This window comes from Callospermophilus lateralis (genome assembly GCF_048772815.1).
Source record: "Callospermophilus lateralis isolate mCalLat2 chromosome 6 unlocalized genomic scaffold, mCalLat2.hap1 SUPER_6_unloc_1, whole genome shotgun sequence".
Taxonomy (NCBI): Eukaryota; Metazoa; Chordata; class Mammalia; order Rodentia; family Sciuridae; genus Callospermophilus; species Callospermophilus lateralis.
In genome coordinates, this window is record NW_027510149.1 from 210595 (window position 1) to 226157 (window position 15563).

At 37.5% G+C, this 15563-nt stretch overlaps 1 long non-coding RNA gene across 3 annotated transcripts in view; it reads right to left on the minus strand.

Moving 5' to 3' along the window:
• Positions 1 to 14680, minus strand: part of LOC143401046 (uncharacterized) — a 156700-nt gene extending 142020 nt beyond the window's left edge. Inside the window, exons 1-2 of one of the 3 annotated variants that reach the window (XR_013154803.1) lie at positions 14588 to 14680; positions 13654 to 13729 (exon numbers count right to left, since the gene is read on the minus strand). This is a non-coding gene — a long non-coding RNA (uncharacterized LOC143401046). Of the gene's footprint in view, positions 1 to 13653; positions 13733 to 14326; positions 14415 to 14587 lie in introns of those variants that run through there. The other 2 variants (XR_013154802.1, XR_013154804.1) reach the window with 2 other exon arrangements.
• Between the last annotated feature and the right edge of the window lie 883 nt (positions 14681 to 15563).

Genomic DNA, 15563 nt, shown 5'->3' on the forward strand with positions numbered 1-15563 from the left:
CGGAATCTCTTTAATGCTGTTTATTTAATCTTAAGGCAATAATACCCCCCCCAAACACTGAGTCACATTCCCAGCCCTATTTTGTATTTTATTTAGAGAGAGGGTCTTACTGAATTGCTTAGCACTTTACTTTTGCTGAGTCTGGCTTTGAACTCACCATCCTCCTGCCTTAGCCTCCTGAGCTGCTGGGATTACAGGTGTGCGCCACCAAGCTTCCCTAGTCTCTTACATTCTTTTTTGACACACTTCTTATTTTATGTTCTTGGAATGAACAGATTTGAAATGGGAAGTTTGGAATTATAACTACTAGTCTGGGAAGTTCAGTGAATAAAAGCATGACATAGATCTTACACCGACACTTGATCTCCTTGCTCATCAAAGAAAAACAAAATTGTATTGTTCTTAGCAGATCTTTTGGATAACCTCCTGTTTCCTGATATAAAACAGATGTCTTCCCATCTTCTCTGAAATTGGCTTCACCTTAAAATTCTCCTTCCCTGACATTTTCCCCAGTCTCCTCTTTACTAGCTCATTCCATATATGATGCTTGGGCCCTAATATTAGTTATTTTATATTTCCTAAGAAGGTAAATATCCTTAACAAGCCATTTCCTTCTTAATTACCTGATGATCAATTCAAAGAGGCATGCATTTCTTTTGGGCCATATCCTATCACTTCCCTAAATTCCAATGTCATACATTTCATTTCCTATAAATAATTCCAGTTGGCTATGCCATAGACACATGAAACTACACTGTACAAAGATATCTCTTGAGCTCCTCCAATACCCTCATTCTCACAGTCTGTTCTTCCTCCTGTGTTCTGTGTTTCCCTTGATATTCCAACAAGAAGCCCAAGAGTCCTTCCTATCTCATTGTCATCTCATCTCATTGGCAACATCTTAATGTTCATTTCTACTGACTTGGTTCAAATCCTCATTTTTTTTCTTACTGAATTTCTTTATCAGATTCCTTGTTGATCTCCTTCCTTCAGTTGCTCCTTCCTGAAATCTTTACACTGTAGAGTACCATCAGGATATATCATTTTGGTACCTTCCCTTACACTTCCCAATTCCTCATATAATTTTCCATGTACAAAGGCCCCCTGATTTACAATGAAATCGCTTCCTGAGAAATCCATCATAAGTTTAAAATCTTCTCATCATAAGACAAAGTATTTAATACAATGCATCTACCAACAGTCAAGCTTAGCAACACAATACACTACAGAGTATTGGTTGTTTGCCCTTGTGATGATACAAGTAGCTGGGAGCTGTATCTTAATGCCCATGCCCAACATTGAGAGAGTTTCAGGTTGCATATAGCTGCATAAATTGCATAAACTGCCAGTTTAATTATGTATAATGACTCAAAAAGTAAGTAACCTACTGAATGCACATTCCACATCTCTCCACCACCACTACTCTTGATCCTCATGCGCGCACACACACACACACACACACACACACACACACACACACACACACAAACACACACATTACCACCAAAGACCATTAGCTCTTGTCTTTATATATTAAAAAAAAATTTTGAGAGAGAGAGAAAGAGTAAGGGCCAGAAAAGAGATATACCATTCCAGGGCATATCCTCAGTGACCTACATCTTCCAACTAGGTCCTACCTCCTACAGTTTCTACCACCTCCCAATAATGCCATCAAATGTGAATCTTGCATTAGATTAATTCACTGATGAGGTCAAAACCATTATGATCCAGTCACTTTCCCAAATCTCTACCCCAAATATTGCTGCAGTGGGGGAATAAGCCCTTAACATGTGAGCCTTGGGGGACATGCCAGATCCAAATCATACCACCATGTAATTAATAATGAATTCATATCTCCTTTACAACTCCTTCACCAAAATGGTTGTCTTTGCTACTTTACAGGGCTTCCTTGGACAGTCTTCCAGAACCAGGGGGAATAAATAAAAAGAGAATAGATGGATCCTGAGACTCTTCTTATATTAGCCCCAGAATTGTATAGAAAGAACATCTTTGGAGAATGTATTATTAACTCAGCTGGGGAAAGGTGTGGAGACATTTCTAAAACCCACCCAGTGTTCCTTCCACCTGGAACCCATATCATTATTTTGCCTGAGAGACCAGCCTGTTTCCTGTTTTATTCCTAATCTATTGCCCTGCCAGGGTCTATACAGGCCTATCTGTCACCCTAATAAGCTGGATAATGTCTGCATCCTGGGATAGATTTTTGCTTTCTCAAAGACACTCTATTCCAAGAATTATAATGCTTTTTTATTAGTTTTTGAACAGTAAATGTATGTACTATTCATAGAGCATGCCAAAATAGTTTAAAAATGACACTATGGAAAATCATTAGCCAAGCACTTTGCAACTTTTTAAGACAGAATTTAAATGCAGTTTCAGGCACTCTCATAAAAACAATCTTTTTCTTTTTCTGACTGTGACTGATTTTGACTCTGCTAGGAAAATCTCAAGGTGGAAATTTCCTGAGCTGACAGCAGGTCACACTAAATTAGAGCCATCACTCTTGGGGGGAGGCAGGAGTTAAAGAATATAACTGAATTTATTTCTCCTTAGCTATACATCCATGAAAGCATTGACCAGTAACTTTCTAATTTCCCAGTTTTAAAAATAGTGGATTAGATCTTCCATTCAGCTTCTCCTGTCAGGATGGGAACAAATAGATAACTCACAGTGAAGGTTTCTCACAGTACAGTGCAGAAAACTTTTTTTTTTCCCAAGACAAGATCTTTTCCTTTTATTTCTTTTCCAAGTTTATATTATTTTTCCATGGCACGTGATTGAAATATAAAAACCAGATACACTATACTCTGTAAATGGATCTCTAACATGGAAACCTGATTGAGGGGCACACAAACTTTCACCAGAAGGAGTGATTCATGCGGACTGAATCACAGCCCATGCATTCCCACCCTTCATCTCTCAAATGTTCTTTAGGAAAAATAAACTATTCCTCTGCCTCTAGATAGCTTTTATTTCCTAGTCACATTAATGGACACCCTAAACACTAAAATTTTAGTATGGGTAGATAACTATGAATTTAATCCAGTGTTTGAGAGATTTCCAGGAACTGAAGGCAAAGGGAACACTGGTTTCTATTAATGACTTTCATCCTCCCTCAACTTTTAAAAAGAGAGGTTTTTTCCTGTGCATCTATCCTGACATCACTCTAAACTTTGTTTTTTCTTATCTCTTCTTTTGGCATGTATTTTGTTCCCCAAATCCAAGGTAACTCCATAATCAGCTATAGTGACTAGAATAAACTATACGGAAGTTTAAAGCATTGTAGCCCAAAGTATTTGCTTTTCCTTCCTTGTGTCTGTGGTTTGTCTGGGGTGACTGCTGCAAGCTGAAGTTGGGCTGTGCTTGGTCCCAGCCTTATATCGTTTCAAGTGGACTCTGTATGAATACACATACTCCTAAATCCAGAAGCTACACAAAGCACATTCTCAAGGTGGCTTAGAAGAATTCATGAAAGCAAGCCCAAATCTATGATTCCTCTTAAGACCTACAGGCCTGTTTAGTTCTCTTTTCAATTTGAATCAACAACAGAATATGACTATGAATAGATAATTATTTTTAATTTATTAATAGAAAGCTGTTTCCTCAAATAAAGGAAACAATTATCCTAATTTGTTCTTGATAAGTCAGTGTGAAGTACTACATTAAGGTTATGTCCTCAACTTTTAACAATTTAAGAAAACTATTAAAAATTTGAACTATACACAGAAAAAAGACATTCAAAAAGATGACTTAATTGGAAACTTGTTTATATGAAGAAAAATTGAAAAAAAAAATAAAAGGTTTCTATCTTAAATAATAGAGATAATGATTATTTGATGTTTCTTAGTAAGTTTTTAAAAGATAACTGCAGTCCGGTTATTATCTTTGCTATTATTGAGGCCAAAAGTTGGAACAAAACCAGAATCAACTGTCTTTTGTATAGGTATAACTATTATTACTGATGGTTTAACAAGGGAATAGATACCTATATACTTGATATCTCTTTTCCAGGAAATACTCAGGAAAAGTTGGATGGTTTTCAAGCTTATTTGCAAATTAAAATATTAGGATATAATTCTATGCTCTAACGTGTCTAAAGAAAGATGCATATGTTTTTACCCTTTCATTTACTTATTCATTTTCTTTTTAGTTTAGCAAGCGTTTTTTATTATAGCAAAAATGGAGAAAAACAAAACCTTCATGAACCTTACATTCTAGTGAAGAAAAAAGATGATAAATTTGTCAACAATTTCAGGTTGTGATAAGTTCTATTAAGAAAATAAGTGTTGGACTGGGAATATAACTCAGCAGTAGAGTGCTAACCTAGTATGCTTGAGGTACTGGGTTCAATCCCCAGCACCACCACACACACAGAAAAATTTAAAATTATTTGTTTCAAGAATGTTAAAAGTATAAGTTTTGTTTTTGCCTTTCTATCTCCAACTTCATCAATTTCCATTATCCTTAATTGCCATGGTCAAAACCAAATATTGAAGTCATGATATGGTAAAGCAGAGAAAGATATATAACTATGTACTAGACAAATCTGGTTTCCTTCTTGACTTGACCATTTACTAGGTATGTGATCTTAAATAACTTAGCCAGTTTAACCCTCACTTTTTGCTATAGTTTGGATGATGAAGGTCCCCAAGGGGTCAAAGCTTGGTTTCCAGAGCGATAGTGTTGGGAGGGGATATGGATCTTCAAGAAGTAATGTTTCATGGGAGCCATTTGAGTCACTGTTCTGACCTCAACCTGTCATCTTTCCTTCTGCTTCTCACCTTGAGATATTAACACTTACTTCAGCATATGCTTACATCATTATGTGCCATTTTCTCCAGAAATTAAAAATTTTCACATTAGGAACTGATCAATTTTGGATATGAACCTCCAGAACCATGAGCCATAATAAATCCTGTATGCTGTTTCAGGTATTTTGTTATAGTAAAAGAAGTTGACTAATGAATTTTCTGTATAAAATGTGGGGAAACTGATACCAGTCATACAAGGATAAAATGAGATGACATGTGAGATAGCTACCTTTGTTGATAGCTATTTTACTGTAGTTCTCCCCACCCCATGTCCCTCCATCTTTCCCTTCTCTTGCCTCTTTCTGTCAACAGAAGGCTGACCCCCAGGGAGCACATCTCCTGTTTTCCCTTATTGGTTAACATTCACTTCAGCTTAGTTGAGGAATCACTCACAAAAGATTGGGATATGTGAGGAGAGAGGTCAGGGTATTTGTTCCCTGTTGAGTACATGCCTTGGCAGGTGTATTAGTAATAGCTCCAACCTTTCAAAACCAAGCCTTCCACAAGGCAGCCTCCTCTTTATAATTATAGTTCTCATTGGGCTCTTCTGGATCAAAAGGTCACTCTTTGGTAAGTGGTATGCATTCCTACTGACCTTTGTCTATGGATGACTTACTATCCTGACACCCTATACACATATTCATAAGTAATCCATTATTAAAGCTTCTTCATTTAAACCATCTGAGTAAAATTCTGTTTCCCATAGGGATTCTGACTGATAAAGGACTTAATACCAAAAATAACCACACAAAGTAGATCCTCAATTTGGTATTCTGAGACTGTGTTTGTTAAATTATTTGATAAATGCATGCTCTTCTTCAAAGAAAATGCTATGCCATGATGTAAGAATTACTCAGATATTACCAGTGTCCACATGGCACAGAAGGCCAGATATCATACATTTTGCATTTGGTTTCTATGGCAATATAAGAATTTAAAAGACTGTAGGAGTAGTGTTGGGATTATGGCTCAGGGGTAGAATGCTTGCCTAGCATGTGTGAGGTACTGGTTTTAATTCTCAGCACCACATATAAATAAATAAAATAAATATCCATTGACTTTTAAACAATATACAAAAAATTTGACTTTAAAAAAAAAAGACTGTAGGCGTGACTGTTTATGACTATTCTGGAGAACTTAACCTAAAAAAGAGGAAGTAAAAAACAAAAAGGATAAGTGGAAGAACTTACTTTAAAAACCAAAGCTTTAGTAGAAAACTATAAAACTCCTATAATGACCTCAAAAGAATCCATTTATATTAATAACTACAGGACAGACATGACTGAGAATTTGCCAAAAATATAATTGTGCCAGTGGTAGAATTGCTACATTTGGTAAACACACAACACTAACAAGGCCCTTTTAATAAAGTCAGAGCATTGGTTGAGAGGTTGCACTGTGAGACTTGTGATGAAGATATCTGGGTTGATTTGAAAATGTGAACTTTAATTTCCCACATCATTTTGCAGAAGAAGTAGCCTCTCTTCCCTGTATAAGAAAAATAATCTTAGAGGCTGGAGTTGTGGTTCAGTGGTAGAGCCACAACTCTTGCCTGGTGTGAGGCCCTGGGTTCCATCCTCAGCACCTCATTATAAATACATAAATAAAATAAAATAAAATAAAATAAAAGATCCATTTACAACTAAAAAAAATTAAAATAAAAAAATAACCTTTATATACATAAAGATGCTTCAATGACCTCATTTGGTATTCTGACTCACAAAGAAATACCAGATCTTCTGAAGACCCATCTCCATCAGCTCTCAAGAAAGCTAGATCCCAGCATCCATCAGTTGGAAAATTACTAAGCCTATTTCCAGAGGAAACAAAGTATGCCTATTAGGATTGAAAAAATCTTTCAAAATTGCATCATCAGGAACCTGATGAATTGTGTAGGAATGTTTTCTAAAAGAGTTAAACTGGAATAGATAAAACATATTGAAGAACTGAGCCAAATTTTCCATGGAGATATACTTACCCAGTATTCTGAATTTAGTGTACCATCCAAAACAGTTTTAAGCATCTCTAGTGTTTTCCTTTGTTGGTTACTCAATCCTGGATTCAAAGAAAACCAATATTTCATGATGTGAAGATGCTAAAACTTCCTTGTTCTTATGTGAAAGAAGGTATCCAGTAGCTTAGAGAATTGAGAACCTCCAGGTAGATTTATTATAGACAACATGTCCATCAGGAATTGCCAGAAAACAGACAATCTCTCAGGGTAATATAGGAGACACTATCCTAGAAAAGCTCTATCTATGTTAGCTTTCTTCAGTGAATTGAAAATAAAAGTGGGATGCTAACTTTTTATTAGGATCTCTCATTTTAATGGGAATAATTTTGGAGTGGGAAAGGCCATGTGGTAATGCTTAACCTTCAAAGCAAAGGTGGTTGCAATTACCATAATTAGCCATAGAGGTGGATGGCAGTCAATGTTTTGACCTGCAGACATCTGGTTGTTTAATGACAATTCTACAGAATAAGAGTAGATGGGCAGCTGACAACTATTACTTGGTCTGTGTAATTGGAAAAAAATATATGTCAGGTTAACAGAAATATAACTGGAATCACCAAAGGGAGAGTTCACAATTTGTAGCCTCCCACTCAAGTTTGCAGACCTAGGAATTTCCTGAAGAAGGACTATACAAGTCAGCCCCTAGTAATAAGTTTATATGGATCTTACAGAATTATTATGAATTACCCAAAACTTTCAATAATTGTAGCAACTATTCCAAATATATTGGAATATATTGACTGGTGAAAATTATCATAGCCTCAGTTTCCTAGCATAGAAACTATTAACATGACAAAATGTTTTGTTCTCAGTCTCTGGAGATGCTATATGAAGCCATTGAATTTGGGGACAAGAAACCATCTCCATTTGAGAAGCAGATTTCTGGAGCATTGTTTTCACTATAGAAAGTTGTTAATGCACGGAGAAAAGATTTGTTTCCTTTTTCATTGCAAAATTTTTTGCCAAGACCCCTGGGAAAAAAAAAAGATTAACAAGAGAAAAACTTAAATATTTATTTAATATAGTTTTATTTTTCATGAGCCCCTTCAGAAATTAAGACCCAAAGATAAAGGAAAAGTGATTTTTATGGACAATTGTACAGAAATACGATTGAAAGCAAAAATGGTATGATCTAATGGTAAGACAACTTGGGGGAAACCTTACGAAGGCCTGCACTTTTGTTGAGATTTTTTTCTATGACCTTCCTCTCTTTTAGGCATAGGAAAGACCACTCTAGATTGAGGTTCTTATGATCTATTTTAGAGGAAGAGCAGAGAATTCTTTTATAAACTGCTTCAGAAGGAAAGGTGGAAGGAAGCCAGACTGGCTTGCCTGGTTCTGCTGTTTTCTCAAATGCCAAAAGCTGTATTTTGGGGTAGTGTATCCTAAACTCCATCACTAAAATCTATTTATAGACATCTAGCTGGAAATCATACTTATCATTTTCTCTTTTAGGTAGGTCTATCCTACAGACAAACTTGTATAGCTATGCAGAAACCCATCTTCCACCCTGCAGATAAGGGTAATACACAAGAGGTTACAAATGCTATGTGAGTCCCTACATAGCCACTGGAATACAGCTGGCCTACCAGTCCAGACTGGTCAAGGTTTCATGAAAGAAGAGATAGAAATAGAGATAGAGATGTGGGGGGGGGCAGGGAGTAGGGGAGGGGGGACAGAGGGAAGGAGAGAAAAAAAGGAGAGGGGTTGAAGAAGGGAGGGGAGGGAGAAGGGTTGAAGGAGGGAGGGGGGAGGGGCTGAGACAGAGAGCTTACAAACTATTTAAGCTTTTGTATTTGGGGGTCGACTTTTCCAGCTAAACATTACCTTAACTACTATACTTTGAAAACTGAATGTTGCTGTTGCCCCATGCCCCCTTCCCCTTACTGTTCCTAAATTAATTCTTTATAGCTCCTTCAACTTAACTATTAATCAAATAGATACAAACTAAAGCTTCTGCACATCAAAGGAAACAATTAAGAGCATGAAGAGAGAGCCTGCTGAATGGGAAATCTCTGCCAGCTGCTCCTCTAATAGGGGATTAATAATCTGAATATATGAAGAACTCAAAAAAAAAAAAAAAAACACCAAAAAACAATCAATTAACAAATGGGCAAAAGAACTAAACAGGTACTTTACAAAATAAGAAATACAAATGGCTAACAAATATATGAAAAAGATGTTCAACATCTCTAGAAATCAGAAAAATACAAATCAAAACTTCATTGAGATTTCATCTCACTCCAGTCAGAATGCCATCATAAATACAAATAATAATAAATGCTGGTGAAAATGTGGGGAAAAGGTACACTTATGCACTGTTGGTGGGACTTCAAATAACTACAACTACTCCGGAAAGAAGTATGGAGATTTTCAAAGAACTAGCAATGGAACCACCACAAGACCCAGCTATCTTACTCCTTAATATTTCTAAAGAACTGAAATCAGTATACTCTAGTGTTTCAAGCCAAACTTCAATATTTGTAACAGTGCAGTTCACAGTAGTCAAGTTATGAAACCGGCCCAGGTGCCTGTCTGCAGATGAATGGATGAAGAAAATGTGGCATCTATATACAATGAAGTCCTATTTAGCCATAAAAAATAATGAAACTGTAGCATTCTCTGGTAAATAGATAAAACTGGAGAACAACACACTAAGTGAAATAAACCAGACTCAAAAAGTCAAGGGTTGAATGTTTTCTCTCATATGGGGAAGTTAAAATAAGGGGAAAAAAGTGGATATGAAGAATACAATAAAAATAGAAGGGAGATCAGTGGAGTAGAGTAAGGGGATAGTGGGACAAAGAAAAGAGGGGTAAGCACTGGGGACTTAAATGAAGCAAATTATATTCCATGCATGTATAATTATAAAAATGAACCACAATAGTATGTATAACTATAATGTACTTATAAAAATATATAAAGAATGTGATGTTTTCATGTATCACTTTATAGAAAACTAATAATATTCACTGAAAGTGCAAATGTGGAAAGTAGCACTTACTAATTGATGGTGGGATGACAAACTGATACAAGTTCTTTGGAGGAAAATTTGGCATAATTAATAAAAAGTATGAAAGCATAGACTCTTTGATCTAACAATAATATCTCTAGGAAGCCATACTATTTATACAGAAAGTTCTGTTTATAAAAACATTCATTGTAGCATTATTTTCAGTAGCAAAAAAACTTAAAGCTATTAATAGGAAGAGCATAGATTAGTGTTTGCCTGTATTTTGAAATTCTATACCACAATTAAAATGAGATTGGTCCACATAGAAGAATTGAATAAGTAATATAAAAATGTCCATAATATCACATGAAACAAATAAGTATTGGTATGTGAGGACCCAACATGGCGGCCGGCAAGGAGGCAGCACTTTCAATGCCTCCGCAGTAACGGGATCAGAGAAACCCATTCATACACCTACATGTGACCTGCTGAGAAACTTCTGGCAAAATTTCGCTGAAAGGAGACCTGCCGGGAATTACATCAAATAAATTAATAGGAGTAAACAGTAACTCAGCAGTCAAACAGAACAAGAAGCAACATGAGCAGCATGAAAAAGCAAGGAAGAAAAGGAGTACAAACAATGCAGGACAGCCTAAATATTCAGGAGGATATAGAGTCATCAGAAAAAAATGGTCATATAAAGAACTCAAGGAATACCCTAGACAGATGGAATGGAACCTTAACGAGGATACGAGACAGCAAATTCAAGCAGCGAAAGAACACATTGAGAATGAATTACATAAACAGATAAAAGAAGAAGTTAAGCATCTTTATCAGAAGATAGAGATTATAAAAAAGAATCAAACAATAATCTTACAAATGAAGGAAATTATAAACCAAATTAAAAACTCAAATGAGAGTATCACTAATAGAGTGAAGCAAGTAGAAGCCAGAACATCAGATAATGAAGACAAAATATATCATCTTGAAAAGAGTCTAGCCAACTCAGATAGGCTGGTTAAAAATCACGAGAGAAACATCCAAGAGATATGGGATAACATAAAAAAACCAAATTTAAGAGTCATTGGGATAGAGGAAGGAATAGAAATTCAAACCAAGGGAATGAGTAACCTGCTACATGAAATAATTACAGAAAACTTTCCAGAAATAAAAAAGGAAACAGATATACAAATTGTAGATGCATACAGGACACCGACCATACAAAATCACAGTAGACCAACGCCAAGACACATTGTTATGAAGATATCCAATATACAGAACAAAGAGAAAATATTAAAAGCTACAAGAGAAAGGAGGCAGATTATATTCAGGGGTAAACCAATAAGGTTAAGAACGGATTCTTCATCACAGACGCTGAAAGCGAGAAGATCCTGGAACAACGTATTTCAAACACTGAAAGACAATGGTTGCCAACCAAGTATTCTGTATCCAGCAAAATTAAGCTTCAGGTATGACAACGAAAGAAAAATCTTTCATGATACACAAAAGCTAAAAGAATTTGCAGCCAGAAAACCAGCATTGCAAAGCATCTTGAGCAAAACACTACACGAGAAAGAAATGAAAAACAATAACCAAAGCCAACAGTGGGAAGTACCTCAGTAAAGACAGACGGAGAGGGGAAAGCTAATCATGGAGAAACAAACTAAATTAAAAAAAAAAAAAAGAGAGAGAGAGAGATAAATAATCAAACATGACTGGAAGTACAAACCATATATCAATAGAAACTCTGAACATTAATGGTTTAAACTCTCCAATAAAGTGACGTAGGCTGGTAACATGGAGTAAAAAAACAAATCCAACAATATGCTGCCTCCAGGAGACACATCTGACTGGAAAAGACATACACAGGCTGAAGGTGAAAGGCTGGGAAAAAAATATACCACGCACAGGGTCCTCGCAAGCAAGCAGGGGTGACCATCCTCATATAGAATAAAATCGACTTCAAGACTAAGTTAATCCAAAGGGATAAGGAAGGACATTATATACTGTTAAAAGGAACCATTCACCAACAAGATGTAACAATTATCAATATTTATGCACCAAATAATGGTGCTGTGAGGTTCATAAAACAAATTCTCCTCAAGTTCAAGAATCAAATAGACCACAACACAATAATTATGGGTGACTTCAACACACCTCTCTCACCATTGGACAGATCCTCCAAACAAAAGTTGAATAAAGAAACTATAGATCTCAATATCACAATCAATAACCTAAACTTAACTGACATATATAGAATATATCAACCATCATCAAGTGGATATACTTTTTTCTCAGCAGCACATGGATCCTTCTCAAAAAGAGACCATATATTATGCCATAGGGCAACCCTCAGTAAATATAAAGGGGTGGAGATAATACCATGCATTTTATCTGATCATAATGGAATGAAACTGGAAATCAACGATAAAAGAAGGAAGGGAAAATCCTATATCACATGGAAAATGAACAATATGTTACTGAATGATCAAGGGGTTACAGAAGACATAAAGGAGGAAATCAAAAAATTCTTAGAGATAAATGAAAATACAGACACAACTTATCGGAATCTATGGGACACAATGAAAGCAGTTTTAAGAGGGAAATTCATCGCCTGGAGGTCATTAGGCAAATCCACTCACCAATACACATATATTTAAATATAAATTTGATGAAAAAATATTAGTGTTCATGAAAAACTGAAATTCAATGTAACTATTATACTAATAATTCTTGTTTAAAAAAAAAAAAAACCCTACAGATGAAGGTGTATTTTAAGTTAACATTTAATCAAAATTGTGTTTTCTGAAAAATATTAAAGTACATATTAAAATACATGTCTTCTTTTATATCAGATATTCTTAAAAGGGGTATGCATTAGAGACCCCAATAAAAATGTTTAAAACACATATTTAAACTAAACACTTAGATTTGAATTCTCCTATATTCAACCTTCATTTGCACACTGATTAAAAAAAAAAAAGAAGAAGAATCTATTTTGACTACAGACCAAAGGCTGCAATTATTATTTATTTCTGCTCTAAGTTTGCTCCACTAGACCCAGATCCTGTCAGTCACAGACCTATTTTTAGTTCAAGGGCCTTCCAAGTAGGAACAAGCTGAAGTTCTCCCCCATCTTCCCATTAAAAAACCTGCAGCTTAGAGTCCATTTACTCATAAGTAAAAAATAGCTGCCTTAATTATTTTTATATTTCATCTCTTATTAACAAATGAAAGTTGATATGCAAACATTAAATCAGAAGAACACATTTTAGGTTCAATATAAAATCTAAGAGTCATTTTACAGCATTATGTTAATGATTTTATTTTATTATGGTAATCATTATATTACGATTTTATGCAGAAACTAATAATGGCATCCACTGAAAAATCCTTTTGAATTCTTAATTGGGTCAAATTATTTAAAAATTAACTATGAATATTATAGTAAAAAGTAAGGGGAAATCTCCCACAAAACACAGTAAGACTGTTTTATAATAATAATAATAATAATTATAATAATAATAATAAAAAGAGCTAAGAAATTGGCTAGTGTATTAATTAAGCTCCCAAGAATAAAGTATCTCAAAATTGTTATGCCAGGTAAAAGCTAATGAGATATTATATGAGAGTATAGAACAACCATCATTATCTATGAGAAATGTTTCTGCTGTTGTTAAAAAGGATATATAACACTTGGCTTAATTTGGTTGTCTTCAAAATTTTACTTTTGTGTACTTAATACATAAAAAACTAAGATCAATTACTAACTACTCAACAGAGGTTTTTTTGTGTTACACACATTACTCATTAAACAAATGCAAATGATAGTCACAAGGAAAAGAGCTTCTTACCTTTCAAATAACTTGTTGCTGCTTTGCATGCTTTGCTCTTAATTCAGACACCTCCTTCCAAAGGGACTCATTCTCACTACTATAATTTAAAAAAAAATAAAATAAATAAAAAAGATTTAGTCAGAAAACCAAACCCCAGTATCTTTAATTAAGAATACTAGAGAATTAAAAAACACAAACCTAGAGAACTTAACTGTGTTTGTTTTCAGTATGATAAGTATTTTTATGAGACCAGAAAGCTGGTTCAATAATACAGGAATGACAACTATCAACACAACTCCAGAATCATCCCTTCTTAAATGTATTATCTGCTATTCATGGCAAATAAATAAATAAATAAATAAATAAATAAAAAACCTGAAACACACTTCGATACCCATCTACATTACACAAATGGCCCGATTCCAAAGAACACGTTGCCATTTTCTATTTAATGTTTGAAAAAGCCATTGATAAGCCACAGCCTGCGTTTGACCATCTACCTACTCCCCTGACAGCTCTCCTCATAAAGATCCCAGATGCAAAGCGCGGGGTGTGTGCGGGGTCAGGTCCTAGGGTTCAGATTGCCCCAGCCAACCCCGCGCCCAGAGCCCGGCGGGATCTCCGGTTCCCATCCCTCCCCGAGCCCATGGAGGACGAGTGGGCAATAACGTGGCCCCCGCGCCCTAGGTACCTCCTCTGCCTAGGCTGCGCGGGGCCGGTTCCGAACGCGACCCGGCGGGACCGTTACGGGCCGCCCCTCCCCCACCGCGGCCCGCGCTGAGCGCACAGTGCGGCTGGGCCCAGGCCCCTCGTGAGCGACACCAGGCTCCTCCAGAGGTGGCGCCAAGGCCACGCGGTGCCTCACAGCCGCCGAGCGCCGCAGGCCACTAGAGACAACCCCGGGGGAGGGAGCGGGGGAGGCGGTTCAGAGGCCGCGGTGCCCCGACCATACCTGGCTCCAGGTGATGAACTCCTGGCTGTGGGCTTCCTCCACAGCTGGCTGAGGAAAGCCGCACGTTCCAGCTCTGCCTCCATGTTAACCGGAGGCAGAACGCAGCGCGGTGCCGGAGCAGGCGGTGCCGGTCGGAGGCGGTGCCGGTCGGAGGCGGTGCCGGGCGCAGGCGGTGCAGGTCGGAGGCGGTGCCGGTTGGAGGCGGTGCCGGGCGCAGGCGGTGCGGGTCGGAGGCGTTGCGGGTCGGAGGCGGTGCCGGTCGGAGGCGGTACCGGTGCAGGCGGTGGCGGTTGGAGGCGGTGCCGGTGCAGGCGGTGCCGGTCGGAGGCGATGCCGGTCGGAGGCGGTGCCGGTTGGAGGCGGTGCCGGGCGCAGGCGGTGCGGGTCGGAGGCGGTGCCGGTCGGAGGCGGTGCGGGTCGGAGGCAGTGCCGGTCGGAGGCGGTGCCGGTCCGAGGCGGTGCCCGGCGCAGGCGGTGCAGGCGGCGGTTGCTCCCGAGACCGCCCACCACGCAGGCGCAGTAGCTCTCGGCCCGCCCCCCACCCAGCCCCGCGGGGCGCTCAGCTAGGCTGGCAGGCCCGGCTACCGCAAGATTACTCAGCAAATACTTAGTAGATTGTGTTTCTTTATTTTTGTATTTTATCGAATACTTTGTTTAACTAGTAATTTGCTTTTGAGGCAGCATCATACAGGCATTTGTCAAAACATTGACCATTGCAAGATATTAACCAGTTGCTAAATTTTAGATGTGATTCAACCAGAGGAACAGATATTTAAACTGAGGGTCAAAAGAACTAGGAAAAATTGTCACATAATATCCTCAAATTTACCAAGACCAGAGTAGATGGATTTACAGAGAATTCGTGACTTTCAGGACTCCTCACACATATAAATTCTCTTTAGAGTTTAAGTCAGGTATAATGACATAGATGAGGCAGCAACAAGGCAAAAAAAGTACAAAAGTAAACAACTAGTAG